This window comes from Protopterus annectens, chromosome 6.part0 (assembly GCF_019279795.1).
Source record: "Protopterus annectens isolate FY-2018-M chromosome 6.part0, PAN1.0, whole genome shotgun sequence".
NCBI classification, from domain to species: Eukaryota; Metazoa; Chordata; order Ceratodontiformes; family Protopteridae; genus Protopterus; species Protopterus annectens.
In genome coordinates, this window is record NC_056737.1 from 354,707,606 (window position 1) to 354,722,605 (window position 15,000).

Below are 15,000 nucleotides of genomic sequence, written 5' to 3' on the forward strand. Positions count from 1 at the left end.
ATGAAAATAAAATTATGTAGGGTTTGTTCAGGTGGCCATGCATATATTACAATATAATTACTTGATTGATTTTTATTTATTGCTTGAAAACCAGCTACATGAGTTGATCCGATATGCTGAACACAAAACAAGTGGATTAGGTGAAAAAAGAAAATATTACATTGGTTGAAGTATTACCTAAGTAAATGTATACAAAATAACGATACCTCAGTAAGGTATATAGTGAAGACATGAACACCTAGTAAAGTGCACATTTAAGTGTTGCAAGCAGTAAGATTTAGTAATGTACACCTACTACAGGCACTTTCATACAACATTTTGAAAAGGAGAAGAATCGATCAGGTGGAGTACAGCGGAGATTATTTAGATAACACCTAGAGACAGATTCTGCGAAGTAGAATATAAACATCCAGCTGTAGAGATGCAGGAAGTATAATGGTAAAATTACTACAACAGGAAATGTGGAGAAAGAAGAATGTGGGGTTAAATGACCTCTGCTCCAGACATAATAATTAAGTATCTACTACTACTATTAGCTACTCTCATCTTCAAACCACTTTACTTCTTCCTCTCCTCTGACTCCTCGTTCATAGGTTCATAGGTAGGTACTAGGCTATTGGCCCTGGGGGCCTATAGAAGCCCAGCCTAAAAGGTACCCTGGCTTTTGTCACCCAAGAAAATTATTTTCCTGTGCCACTGTCGAGCACAGCCACAGAGGTGATCCCCGGGGTGAATTTTCTATTTCCCCCTTTCTTCCCCCTATTCTCTTCCCACTGTCCTCTTCTGATACCTTCCCACTTTCTCCTTCTCAAAGACACTCTCAGAAATCTCTTACTATTCTCATTCCTGCACATGTAACTATCCCAGTCTGACACATCTAGGTTTAATTCTCAGGATACCCTCTGTCTATTCTCAAAACTCACACTCTGCTACTATTACTTTTTCTGGCGGTCTATAATCTTCTCTCAAACCTGTTTTCTAAATGGTTAAGAAACAAATGTTTACTCCTTGCTGATATTATTTCACACTATATAATACGTTACATAGAATACAGACTGCAAAATCTATGAATCTCATACTTTTGTTGATTGTATTTATAGTATAAACCTTATAGTATAAACAAACTTTTTGGCTGCTGCGCTCTTCTGGCTTCAGCGTCGGAACACTGTTAGTCCCTGTTCTTCCCTTTGTGGATACACCTGTGTGGACGCCCAGACCTACATTTCAAGCTTTCCCAGCTTATCCAATCCAACAAGCAATCCTACAAACTGTGCTGCTCATCCCTCTATTGGACTTGAACCAAGCCTCCCCTCGAAGGAACCAAGGAACTGTTAGTCCCTGTTCTTCCCTTTGTGGATACACCTGTGTGGACGCCCAGACCTACATTTCAAGCTTTCCCAGCTTATCCAATCCAACAAGCAATCCTACAAACTGTGCTGCTCATCCCTCTATTGGACTTGAACCAAGCCTCCCCTCGAAGGAACCAAGGAACTGTTAGTCCCTGTTCTTCCCTTTGTGGATACACCTGTGTGGACGCCTAGACCTACATTTCAAGCTTTCCCAGCTTATCCAATCCAACAAGCAATCCTACAAACTGTGCTGCTCATCCCTCTATTGGACTTGAACCAAGCCTCCCCTCGAAGGAACCAAGGAACTGTTAGTCCCTGTTCTTCCCTTTGTGGATACACCTGTGTGGATGCCCAGACCTACATTTCAAGCTTTCCCAGCTTATCCAATCCAACAAGCAATCCTACAAACTGTGCTGCTCATCCCTCTATTGGACTTGAACCAAGCCTCCCCTTGAAGGAACCAAGGAACTGTTAGTCCCTGTTCTTCCCTTTGTGGATACACCTGTGTGGACGCCCAGACCTACATTTCAAGCTTTCCCAGCTTATCCAATCCAACAAGCAATCCTACAAACTGTGCTGCTCATCCCTCTATTGGACTTGAACCAAGCCTCCCCTCGAAGGAACCAAGGAACTGTTAGTCCCTGTTCTTCCCTTTGTGGATACACCTGTGTGGACGCCCAGACCTACATTTCAAGCTTTCCCAGCTTATCCAATCCAACAAGCAATCCTACAAACTGTGCTGCTCATCCCTCTATTGGACTTGAACCAAGCCTCGCCTCGAAGGAACCAAGGAACTGTTAGTCCCTGTTCTTCCCTTTGTGGATACACCTGTGTGGGCCAGACCTACATTTCAAGCTTTCCCAGCTTATCCAATCCAACAAGCAATCCTACAAACTGTGCTGCTCATCCCTCTATTGGTCTTGTACCTTGCCTCCCTCGAAGGAACCAAGGAACTGTTAGTCCCTGTTCTTCCCTGTGTGGATACACCAGTGAGGACGGCCAGACCTACATTTCAAGCTTTCCCAGCTTATCCAATCCAACAAGCAATCCTACAAACTGTGCTGCTCATCCCTCTATTGGACTTGAACCAAGCCTCCCCTCGAAGGAACCAAGGAACTGTTAGTCCCTGTTCTTCCCTTTGTGGATACACCTGTGTGGACGCCCAGACCTACATTTCAAGCTTTCCCAGCTTATCCAATCCAACAAGCAATCCTACAAACTGTGCTGCTCATCCCTCTATTGGACTTGAACCAAGCCTCCTCGAAGGAACCAAGGAACTGTTAGTCCCTGTTCTTCCCTTTGTGGATACACCTGTGTGGACACCCAGACCTACATTTCAAGCTTTCCCAGCTTATCCAATCCAACAAGCAATCCTACAAACTGTGCTGCTCATCCCTCTATTGGACTAGAACCAAGCCTCCCCTCGAAGGAACCAAGGAAGTATGTACTCCATTTGCTAAACCTACTGTACTACGGTTATTTAGCCCTGCTAGTTGTTGTGAATGCTTCCCTGCCAAGAAGCCAGCAGTCAACCCTTCCTCTACTTTCTGTACAGCCACCCTTCCTCCTCTCCTAGCTCCCTTTATCTACACTGCCCTCTTCCTCCTCTTTTTACTTATTATACCCCCTAGATTGCCTCAGTGGACCACAGTTACATCTCAGCATCTGGCCACTAGATTGTGCCCTCTCCCCACTAATCTACTTCCACCCAATAACTGCCTTGTATTCTGTTTAATCTTTATCTTCTTCCCCTGAAATCTCCAAAGCCCTATTCTTACTTTCCCCTCTTAATCCACTATAGTCCACTCTATCCAACTACACCCCTGTCCGCTGTACTTACCTGTTGCATTTCCTCACTCTACAGATAGGCTCTTGATACATATATCATACATTTCACCATCCTCTACCACCACCCATCCCCAAACTTACCTTATCTGCTCTCCACTGATTGTTTTTCCTTGGCCTCTCTCCTTCAGTGGCTCTACCCACTCCGTTCGCCCTGCGGGCTCACTCCGCTTCCCTACCCTACCCCCAAATCCCACCCACCCCCAGTACATCTACATTTATAGTCTCTTCCTGACCCCTCCCCCATTTTCCTCAACCTATACCATCTCATTGCTCCACCCCCTCCTAGATAGCTCTCTGTACACTACCCCTCCCCCTCTCCTTCCCCTTACCTGACTGCTCTCTCCTTATATCTCTAAATTTCCCAGTCAGTCCCTACCCTCTCTTCTAATGTCTATCCTACCCTACTCATCCATGTCTCATACACACTATCTCACCTCATTTACATGTCTTTTCCTTCTTACCACTCTGTATAATGCTTCTTCCTACTCCTCTACCACACTACCCTCCTATTTCCCACTCCCCTCACCCTCCACTATCTCCTATACCCAACTTTCAACTCCCCATTTTTATTTAATATCTCCCTCCCTCCTTCAACCAAATCCATTTCATTACTTTAAACTAAAACTCCACACAGTCTGCTTAAAATCTTCCTCTTTCAAACTTAAACTACATCTCCCTCTTATTTTATCTCTCTATTCTAAGTTTCATCTACTCTATCCTTTCTCTTGGCTTGCTCTTGCAGGAGATATCCATCCCAACCCTGGGCCAACACCTACTAATAATCCCTCTCCCACTACCTCCACAAATAGACACAGCCATAAATACCTTAAATTCATTACCATCAATACCCAGAGTATTAATAACAAAATAACAAACTTCCATGCCTGGCTAAATCTTACTACACCTGACATAGTAGCAGTAACAGAAACCTGGCTAAAACCACAAACTACTAACTCTGAGATTTTACCACCTGGTTTCCAAGCTCTTAGGTCTGATCGCCAAAACAAAAAAGGAGGTGGTGTAGCCTTGGTCTACAATTGCCTGCTAAATCTCAGCCCATACCAAACTCCCATCCCTAAATTTAATAATGCTGAACTAATCATAGGAATCCTCAAAATAAACAACTTCAAAAGTATCTGTGTAATAACCATCTATATCCCTCCTGGAGACAACACCTCCACCCTTGAGAATATTCTCTTTTGGGCAACAAACAATATCAAACAGGAGACTTACATTCTAGGTGATGTCAATATTGATTGGAATACAATTAATAATAATACTCCCTCTCAGTCTATCAATCTTTATAATTTTACTCAATTAATAAACAACATTACCAGACCTAACAAAACTAACCCTCCAGGGTCCACCCTGGACTGGATTCTAGTCAGCCACCCTAACAATATCTCCAACTCTGGTACCTTACCAGACTCAATAAGTGACCATCTCCCAGCCTTTACTAACCGAAATACCCAACAGCTCCCACACCAACATCAATATGCCCACTCCCGTAACCTAACTAATTTTAACCCTTCAGTATTCTCTGAAACCCTTAAACTAACAAACTGGGAATCACTAAACACTCTTCCCCTAGATGAAGCCCTAGAAGTCTTCAATACTACCTTCCTTAAAATCCTAAACTCCCAAGCCCCTCCTCGAACAAAGCCAATAAAGTTCAACTCTGCCCCTTGGCTAACTAAGGACACTAAAAGCGATAATGCTACAAAGGGACAAAATTTGGAAACAATACAATAAAATAAAAACACAGCTTCTTTACTTCAATATAAGCAACTCCATAATCTTGCAAAAAACTTATTATAAAAGATAAAAATCATACTACAACAAACTTCAGTCTACTCTCACAAATATTCCCATTATGTTCTGGAATTCCATCAATTCCCTCTTGCACCCAGGTACTAAATCCAATCCCTGTCCAGACAACAGTAAGACTGACACAGAAATTGCAACACTCTTCAACTCCTTTTTTACCAGCTCCATAGCAGAACTGACTAAATCCTTCTCCAATTCCTCCCCCATCCCAAGCCCAAAGCCTTCTTCACCTTCCATCCCTCACTCCAGCTCTCGTAACCACCCTCCCACCTTTATTCTACAACCCGTATCTACCACCAGTATCAAACAACTTCTTTCCAAACTCAAACCATGCTCCAGTGCCCCCGATAACATCCCATCACTCTTTCTCAAGCTTGCAGCAGATGGGATCGCCATACCTATCAGCATTCTCATCAATAGATCCATCCAAGAATCTTATGTTCCCAAACTTTGGCGAGCTGCCCACATTCTGCCCCTCCATAAAGGAGGCAAAAATAATAACATTTCTAATTTTCGCCCAATAGCCATTCTTTCCCCTATTTCAAAAGTCCTTGAAAAATGTATCCACCAGCAACTCATGCCTCACCTCCTCAATAACCATCTCCTCTCTCCTACTCAACATGGGTTTCGGCCTGGCCACAGTACCATAACTGCTCTCCTTTCCTTCCTAGACATTATCAACCATGCCCGTGATTCTGGAAATATTGTCTCCACTGTTCTACTTGACCTTTCCAAGGCATTCACAACAATATCCCACACACTCCTTCTCAACCACCTTTCTAACCTCAATCTCTCCCACAACTCCCTTTCTTTGTTCAAAAGTTATCTCTCAGATAGATCCCAAGCTGTGAAATGGAAGACTGGTACCTCAGAATTCTTACCTACCCCTACCGGAGTCCCTCAAGGCTCTATTCTTGGGCCACTGCTCTTTAATATCTTTATCAATGATCTCCACTCTTCAATTCCTCAGTCTCAAATAGTACAATATGCAGGCGACTCCACTGTTATCTGCTCTGCCCCTAGCCTTCCCGAGCTTCAAGCCAAAACCCAATTGGCCTTCACAACGACAGAAAATTGGATGCTTAATAACCATCTTTCCCTCAATGCCAATAAATCCCATATCATTCTCTTCTCCTCCTCAAAAGCTCTGACTCTTGATAAGTCATCCTTCAAAATTTCCAGCCTCTCCCAGTCCCCAGTAGATGTTGTTAGTTGTGCAAAATTACTCGGAGTTACCATTGATGAACACCTGAAATTTAATACTCATATTCAACTAAACATAAAAAACACATCAGAAGCTTGGTATGCTTTATAGAAATGCCAACTTTCTTACTCCATCTACAAGACAAACTCTCGCCACTACCTACCTTCTTCCTTCACTACTGTATGGTGCTCCTCTTCTAACCAATCTCTCCTCTTCTATCTCCTCAAAACTTGAAAGTTGCTACTACAAAATCGCCAAATTCGCTACTAACTCCACTCATTCTACACACCATTGCATCTGCCTCCGTAGTCTCCAATGGCTAGAACTCCTAATCTCCTCAATTACCTCCAACTTACTACTGCACACAAACTAATTTTTAAACCTACTGCTTGCCCTGCATTATCTAACATCTTGCCCTTATATACCCCTCACAGGCCCCTAAGATCCAGCCACCAGAATCGTATTTCAGTATACAAACCCAAAGCGACCCCTGGCGATCTTCTACTTTCCTATACTACACCTAAAATATGGAACTTGCTTCCTTCCCTTCTAAGAGTCACTACAAGCTATGAACACTTCAAAGCTCTTCTCCATTCTCACCTCTCCCAAAACTGGAAATGTAATTGTATACTTCCTACCTAGATTGCTCACCTTGGCACCCTCCCTCTACTTCTTTATCACCACTCTCTTCCTGATTAAACCCTGTATTTATTCCTTTTAAGCGTTCTCCTCCCTCTGCCCACTTGCAGGTCTAGTCTCACAATTGAATCTTTTGCCTTTGTCATAAGGTATACTTTTGACTCAAACACAACATGAATATTGGTCTTTCCATACTTTTCATCTTCCTCCTGTCACCTCTTCTCCTTTAAATTCATTACATCTTCTTCACTTCTCATCTGTTTTACTGCTCTTGCATTCAAGATCTATATATAATTTCCTTTTATCTCTCTCTACTTCACTAACAATACAGTTTCATAATTATATTAATTTCTGAAGTATACTGCCAAATGTACTACATTTTTGGAAATTGTTAAAGTGTTAATCTGTTAGAACACAGAGTGTTTTTGTGTGTAATGTATTTTTATGGAGCTTTTCTCCCCGGGCCTCCACTGAAAATGGGCTTTCGGGCCCAGTGGACTTCCCCGGTTATCAAACTGGAAATAAATAAATAAATAAATAAATCTGTCACTCTGTGTTATTTTAAACATCCAATGAATGTAATTGGAGCTTTTCTCCCCAGGCCTCTGCTGAAAAGGGGCTATGATAGCTCAGTCAAACTCTTCCAGCAACAAAAACAGATAAATAAATCAGTATTTAATTTTGAAAATGTCTAAAAATCAGTTTATGTATTGTAGAGACAGCTTGTTATCAATAACGATAATTTCCAAGCTGAAATTCAGAGATTAGACTGTGATAATTCTTTTACAGCACACAGACAGACACAGGCACAGACACACACACACACAAAATCAGAATTAAAAAAAAAAAAGACTGTACAGTATGTTCCTTACAAGGATGATGTGTTTGTTGAGGGTTAGCTATTGTAATGTTAAGTTGGCTTAGCTTATATTTCCAGGAGAGCCATTTACATATGTCTAGAAGTGCATCTGTTGAAGAAGATGGTTACAGATGGATATAAGATCATTTTCCTTCCTGAGTGCTACAGCAAGATGATCCAAAGCAAAGAATGAGTGGTCATCTTGATTTATCCAAGTGTTGGGTCTCATTAAGGTCATAACCTCCTTGTCACTTGTTCTTAGAGTGAGGTGGTCTTCATAGCTCACAAATAAAATGTGGGCAAGGCTTTATTCTGAAAAGTAACACATCCACAGCCAGGTCAGAGCATTCTGTGATTGCAAACTGTTGCAGTCCATTAAATGCCCTGCCATAACATTTTCTGGTGGGAGCTGGGAGCACCAGTCTGCTTCTTTAATTCTGCCTGATCAGTTAGTTTGAGGAGGGAATCTTTCCTTGCCATTAGAGACATTAAAACCAGGTGGTAGCCCATTTTCAGCTTGTAGTGATGTGCAACAGCTACTGGTACAACGACCGTGCCTACCTCTGAGTATAATGTAGTGAGAAAATACAAGAGAGCAAAAGGAATCAGTTCACTTGTTACTGTTCATGAAATTAAAGAACTCACAACATATTCTGCTGATGAAAGAGGGAAGGCTGCATGGTTAAAACCATTTTTTGTCAAAATATGTGCATAAAAGCGTGATGTATTAATTAAAGCGAATACAGCTGGTAGCTCACAGGAATATGAGGAAATGTGTAGTGGATCTTGAAATAGCTGAAACAACTTTTCTTAGGAGCTCAAGTAATGAAATTAGTAACACAACTCAAGAGTAAATAGGCATAAATAAAGCATTTCTTAGGAATGAGGCTGAGAAAGCATTTTTGTTAAGTAGCCACTGCAGGATATGGATGGGTGGACAAGCAGTTCTTATTTGCCTTGCAAAATCTGTGTTTGTGATATTAATATGTATTAAGTGTTATATTATTCTTCACTGCTCGCTGATGTTGGGCTTCTTACTCATTTTAAGCAACATCCTTCACATAAGTGGTTTGACAATGGCATCACTGGACCTATATAATTATTTTAACCACCACATCTGAAATTCTGGTAGTAAAATTCACCAAAATATACAGCTGCAGTATAGAATCTGCTCTTATGTGTATGAAAATAGTTAATGATTTCTAGGGCACATGCAATAGCCATCTTTTACAGATCACAGTACCACAGTGATAGCTACTGTTTTATGATTTTTGCTCATATAACTGTTGTCTCTGCTCCAACTACAAACTTTAAGATATGTCAAAGTGCCTGACATGGGATTCCTGTTGTCTAATGGTGCTGTATGTCTCACTAAGGTATCACCTAACAGCTCTTAAGCTTTAATATTACATTAAAAAAATAAAAAAATCAAGAATCTCTTTGGACTTTCAGATCTGTATTTTATTCATTGGTAAAAACCTTAACCATTATGCCAACCTTCCAATTAACTTCAAAGTAGGGGTGTTACAAGATTTTAATGAGTATTGTGAGGAATTAAGCCACGGTGGTGCAGCGGTAGCATTGTCGCCTCACAGCAAGAGGTTCTCCCATTCGATTCTCGACTGGAGTGCCTTCTGTGTGGAGTCTGCATGTCCTCCCCATGGTCGAGTGGCATTCGAAAGACATGCATAAAATAGGCATGCCTTCGTTGAAGGTTGGGCATCGGGCTGGCAACGCAGCACCGTAAAAATCTACTGCCAATCATTAGTGGACCGGAGTTCCGCTGTGACGACCCCTAACCGGGAAAAGAAGAAGAAGATTGTGAGGGACTTGATGAAATGTGTTTAAGGAATCCTTATTCATGAGCACAGCACAGCAACTTGTTAGCATGTTTGTGTTGCGACTCTGCTTTGTATGAAGCTTTGTGAAAGGGTTGCCAGTTGCTCAGCACCCCACATCCATTGTATAACACAGTGAAAAAGTGTTGTTGGGGGTTAACAAAGGAGCTAGATCCCCAAACAAAAGATAACAGAAAGCATTCTGACTGGATGCAATGTAGACAATGTACCGATGATGAACTAATGATAAAATAAACTCTTTCCATGATATGTCATCACATGTTAATACCTTACACAATTGGTTTCATTATGCACTTCTGTTCTGGGGCCTCCCTTTTCCTCTCATTCGTTATCTCATTTGGTTCAGTCAGTTCATTTCCCATTACAATTCATGTGATAGAAAATACCATTATAATTTTGCAGTCCAAACAATGATGTGATTAATTCATAAGTTCATTTTGAAATGTACTATGTGTTTGACCTCTGCAACATTAAGCAGATTGCTGCTTGCCTGATGAATACTTTTTTTTTTTTTTTTTTTGCAAGTCATTCACCTCCCATTTAGGTTTTCAGTTAGTGTGGCATGTTTATTCTTGTGTTAATAACCCCTTATAGGTTTCAGAACATTTTGAGTAAAATACAGGAACTGAACCCTGCATGCACACTTTATCTCTTGCTGACATCTCAGTAGGTACATAGATAACATCTGAGAACTTGACTTGAAGGCAATACAGCACTTAACGTTCATAACCAGTCAAGGTATGTTGTCCTAGGGTCTGTGGGGGTAGGTTCAGTTACCTTGCTTGACAGCTGAAACTTTGTAGTGGATGTAAGTAACAATCAGGTCAAGTCAATCAATCACCAAGCCTCAGTCTGGAGTACAAACCCATCACAAAGAAACCAGTGAAGCCTGCTCTATCCGGAATACAGATAAATGTAGCCTTCTCTCACTCTGTTTCCATTCCAAGTCAGTTCACAGATGGCTTAAATTGTTTCCATTATCCTGTCATAACACTTTAGGCTAACAAGACCGCAGCAATATTTCACTGTGGCAAAAAAGTAAAGTTATCATCTTTTAAGCATCTCAGTACACAATAATGGATTCAGCTGACCTGATTTTTCAGTACAGTCTGAGCTTATCTCTCAGTTTTGCCATCATTAAAGTTTCATGACAGTATTATTAGGAACAACAGATGTGCACACACAGTAAAATACAAGAGATGACCTTGTAGTTCACAGAAACATTGCACAAATAATATCTTACTTTCTATATGCAGTATTGCAGTTCTGAAATATCAAATGCAATAGAGTTGTTCTGGATTTTAGAAGTGATGGTATCAGTTTCATAAAATCCACTGCAGTTCAGTCTAACACAGTGACTCAATTTCTGACTGCCCACTGCTGAATGTTGTGTTTGTATGTTGTAGAACTAATGCAAATTGCATGTAGCTGAAAAGAGTGCCTGTCTATTAAACACTGGCAACTTGCGATCATCTGTATAGTTTTGTATCCAGATGAGTGGACTTCTACAGAGCAATTGTCTTCATTACATTTTGTAATTTACACTTCTTATTCTTATATATATATATATATATATATATATATATATATATTTATTTATTAATTATTTTGTTAAACAAGTGGGTGGATTAACCTAATTGTCTATTTTCATCGCCAACACTAGACAAATTCAGAAGCAAAGCCTGTTAAAGTACAAATTATATTTAGCCAATTTATGAAATCAGAAAATGGGAAAATCTTAAAGACATATCTAACTGTGTATTGAAGATATGCAAAAAAAACTTATATCATCCATTTGTCCATTTATTTTGAGTAACTACTTTATTCAATCAAGTATCATAGAATGTTGGAGTCTGTATCAGAAAGGAACAGCTATAAGGCAGGAAAGCAGTTCTGTGTGGGATGTCAGTAAAGGACTAATTAAAAGTTAGTGGCAATAAATATATTAAAAGCAGTTGTACTTATCAGATGTAAACAGAACATATCAAGTATTTATTAAGGCTGAATTATCAATCAAATGTTTGGAGAAGATTATGTTCTGATGGCAGATTTCATATACATATATCTGTTCGATCTCATAATTAGCAGGGGATGGGGCTGTTTCATGGCGCATGTTTAGTGGCATATCAGTGTTGGCATTTTTTAAGTTTTAATGATGACTTTTTGCAAGTCGACATTAGGTGTCTTTGACTTTTACAACTAAATATATTTGAAATTTACTATTTATTGGAGCAATTTAATAATTGTACTGAATGTCATTCACCACTTTTGTTGTTTTCTGAATAAAGATATGGTCTTAGAAAATGGTTAGAGTAAATTATGTAAAAGAACTATAGTAATCATCTAAGGCATATGTATTTACCTCAATTAACGTGTTTACCTGTTTACCTTACAGATATAAGGTACAGGGTTTTATTCCCACCTTTGAAGGGAAATTGGCTAGGCTTAAAATGGTCTGGATGGGCATCTAGCCTAGTGCATAACTGCAAACCTATAAACCAGAATTTTTGAATTCCTTCTATTTCTGGGCCTCTCTTCTTTGTATAGTAGTTGGTATTCACTGCAAAAAACTGACTGTACTTTAATAAATATGCATGATGATTTACTACCTGGTTATCCTCTGGTGTTCCTAACTCCTCCTCCTCTTTACATCCACTGTGTACTGCTTTCTGCCTGAAGCGTCCATGAGCCTACCATACCTCTCAACCTCTTAGCACAAAAAATCTGGACAAAACCAAAAACAATGGGGGGACAAAAGTACAAAACTACGGGCACATTTTTCATGCACCTGCAGAAAGATAGCCCACTGAGCACATGCTGCCTAGCAGTGCCCCGCACTAGCTAGAAAAGACACATGTAGGCTCCATAACTCTTAACTGTCCAGATTTTCGCAGAATGTCCAGATTTTTGCATCATATTTTTGGTCTGTTCCTCCCAGAATTTGTGGTTTTCTGACAAACCATTGAGGACTGAAGTCACTAAATAATGACAGATATTTGAACTTCAAAACATTAATGGTAACACAATACCTTTTTATTCTAACAACTTTCTAAGTTTATAAGAGCAACATTTAAAATTTGCCCCCCCCCATTATTTTTTTGCTTTGTCCAGATTTCTTGTGCTAAAAGGTTGAAAGTTATATATTGTGCTTAATTCCTCAGTGTAAGCCAGAGTCATCTTTAACTTCTACAAAGTGGGAATATGCCTTGCAAACTTGAAAAAAAAGTCTGATTGCTGGTGTCCCTATTTGCTATAAAATGTGTTTTCCTAGATCCCTTTTGTTTACACTATACATTTATGCCTAATTCAATACTGCACATTTTTCCTTCTGTGCTCCCATTGTCATTAGTATATTGGTTTCTAACTTTTTTCCTTCTTTCTCTGTTTATCCCCGGTGCCTACTGACTAATAGCTCCAACTTTTGCCAGTTAGGCCTTCTGTTCTCCTTTCATCAGTGGTGAAAACTATATGAGATGGACTGTCATTTAAGGAGCCATAAGGGGTTTTCTGAGTAGAGCAAACTCCCTGCCTCCTTTGGTGTCTGATGGGTGTGCTCATTACACAAAGACAGACAAAAATGACTCCCTCCTCTTTCTCATAGCTGGATGTTTATGCTTCAATACTTACTGTCCACAGGGAGCTGTACTTCCTCAGAGGGCTAGTGCTGAGGCAGCTTTGCAGCGGCCATTTGCATTTTCTCAATCTAATTGCTGCACATTATCCTCCTCATTCTCCAATGTGATCTGACACTGCAGATTGGACCACCACCTCAACTTGATATAGGAAGCAGTAAGCCACTCACTCCCACTCCCCTGCCCTCTTCCTCCAGCCCTCAAGCCACTGCATACACTCAGTCACTAGCTACAAATTAGTTTCCCACCTTTCCATCTGAATTACCTCCTTCGCTAGTCTAGTCTCTCACTTTGCACTGCCACTGTTGATCTAAACTAACAGTTTTCACTATTTTCTTCTCCAAGCCATCTCTGCAAATCATGGATTGTTCTTATTCAGTCCCAAAGAGCATGGGTTCATAGGTAAGTACTAGACCATCAGCATTGGGGCCTATATAAGCTTAGCCAAAAGAGGTTCCCTGGCTTTTGCCACCCAAGAAAATGATTTTCCTGTGCCCCTGTCGAGCAGAGCCACACAAGTGATCCCCAGGGTGAATTTCCTGTTTCCCATCCAATTGTCAAGATTTTAGAGCTAATGAGGAGATTTGCTTGACATGAATGGGTAGTCTGTTCCAGAGCATGGGAAGTCTCTGAGACAGGAATCTATTCCTCCAGCATGTTGTGTTTATTGTGGTGACAAGTTTTAGGTCCCTGGAGTGTGTGGCCTGGAGAGATTGGGATTTCTTTAAGTGTAACATGTTCATTAGATCTGGCTTAGATTTGGCTTTGTATGTTAGGCAGAGGTCGCCTCTGAGTAGATGATATGCGATGGAGTAGAGCTGGAGTTTTTTTTAGAAAGTCTGTGCATGGCATCTGTTTGAGGCCAGTAATCCTCTTAGTGAGGTATTTCTGTGGCCTTTCTAATTGTTGTAGAAGTCTTGTGAGGTACATGCCAAATGGGGAGTTGTACTCTATAATGGGTCTGATGAGGGATGAGCAGAGAGGAACGATGACCTCTATTTTTCTGGAGGAGAGGCCCTTTGTGATGAGGTGTGCCATGTCAAAGGATTTCCTGACTACTGTGGTAATGTGATTATCAAAGGACAGACTACTGTCCACCTGTTTCCCAAAATCTCTTGTCACACTTTTAGTGTTTAGTAGGCTACTGCCTATGTGGTAGTTCATGGGTATAGTGTTTTTCCCAAAGGGGATGACAATGCACTTCTTGGCATTGAGCTTTAGGCCATGACTTTGACACCAAGCATCAGTATCAGTGAGGCCTCTTTGTAGAATGTCCACATCCTTAGGTGAATCTATTATGGCTCCTAGTTTGCAGTCATCTGCAAACTTCATTAACCAGATAACAGCTGTATTATCCTGGACTTCTGAGAAGTAGATACTGAACAGGAGAGGACCCAGGACCGAACCCTTTGGTACTCCACTTGTCACTGGTCGGACGTCAGATTTGAAGTCGGCTACTTTCACTGTGTGGGTTCTGTCAGTGAGCCAGTTGGCCACCGATCTTGTGACAAAGGGATTTATGCCCAGTCCAGTGAGTTTATTTATAATACCTGAGTGGGGGATGGTGTCGAAAGCCTTGGTGAGGTCAAGATAGGCTGTGTGCACCACCTTACCCTCATCTACGGCTCTGGTGACTGCTTCAAAGAAGTCAATCAGGTTTAGGAGGCATGATCTACCTTTTACAAACCCAAACTGAGAGGGGTCCAGAGTTTGGAGGTTACCAATGTCTTTGTTTATAAGCTCCAGGATGATGCATTTCATGGCCTTGCAGACCAGGGTCATC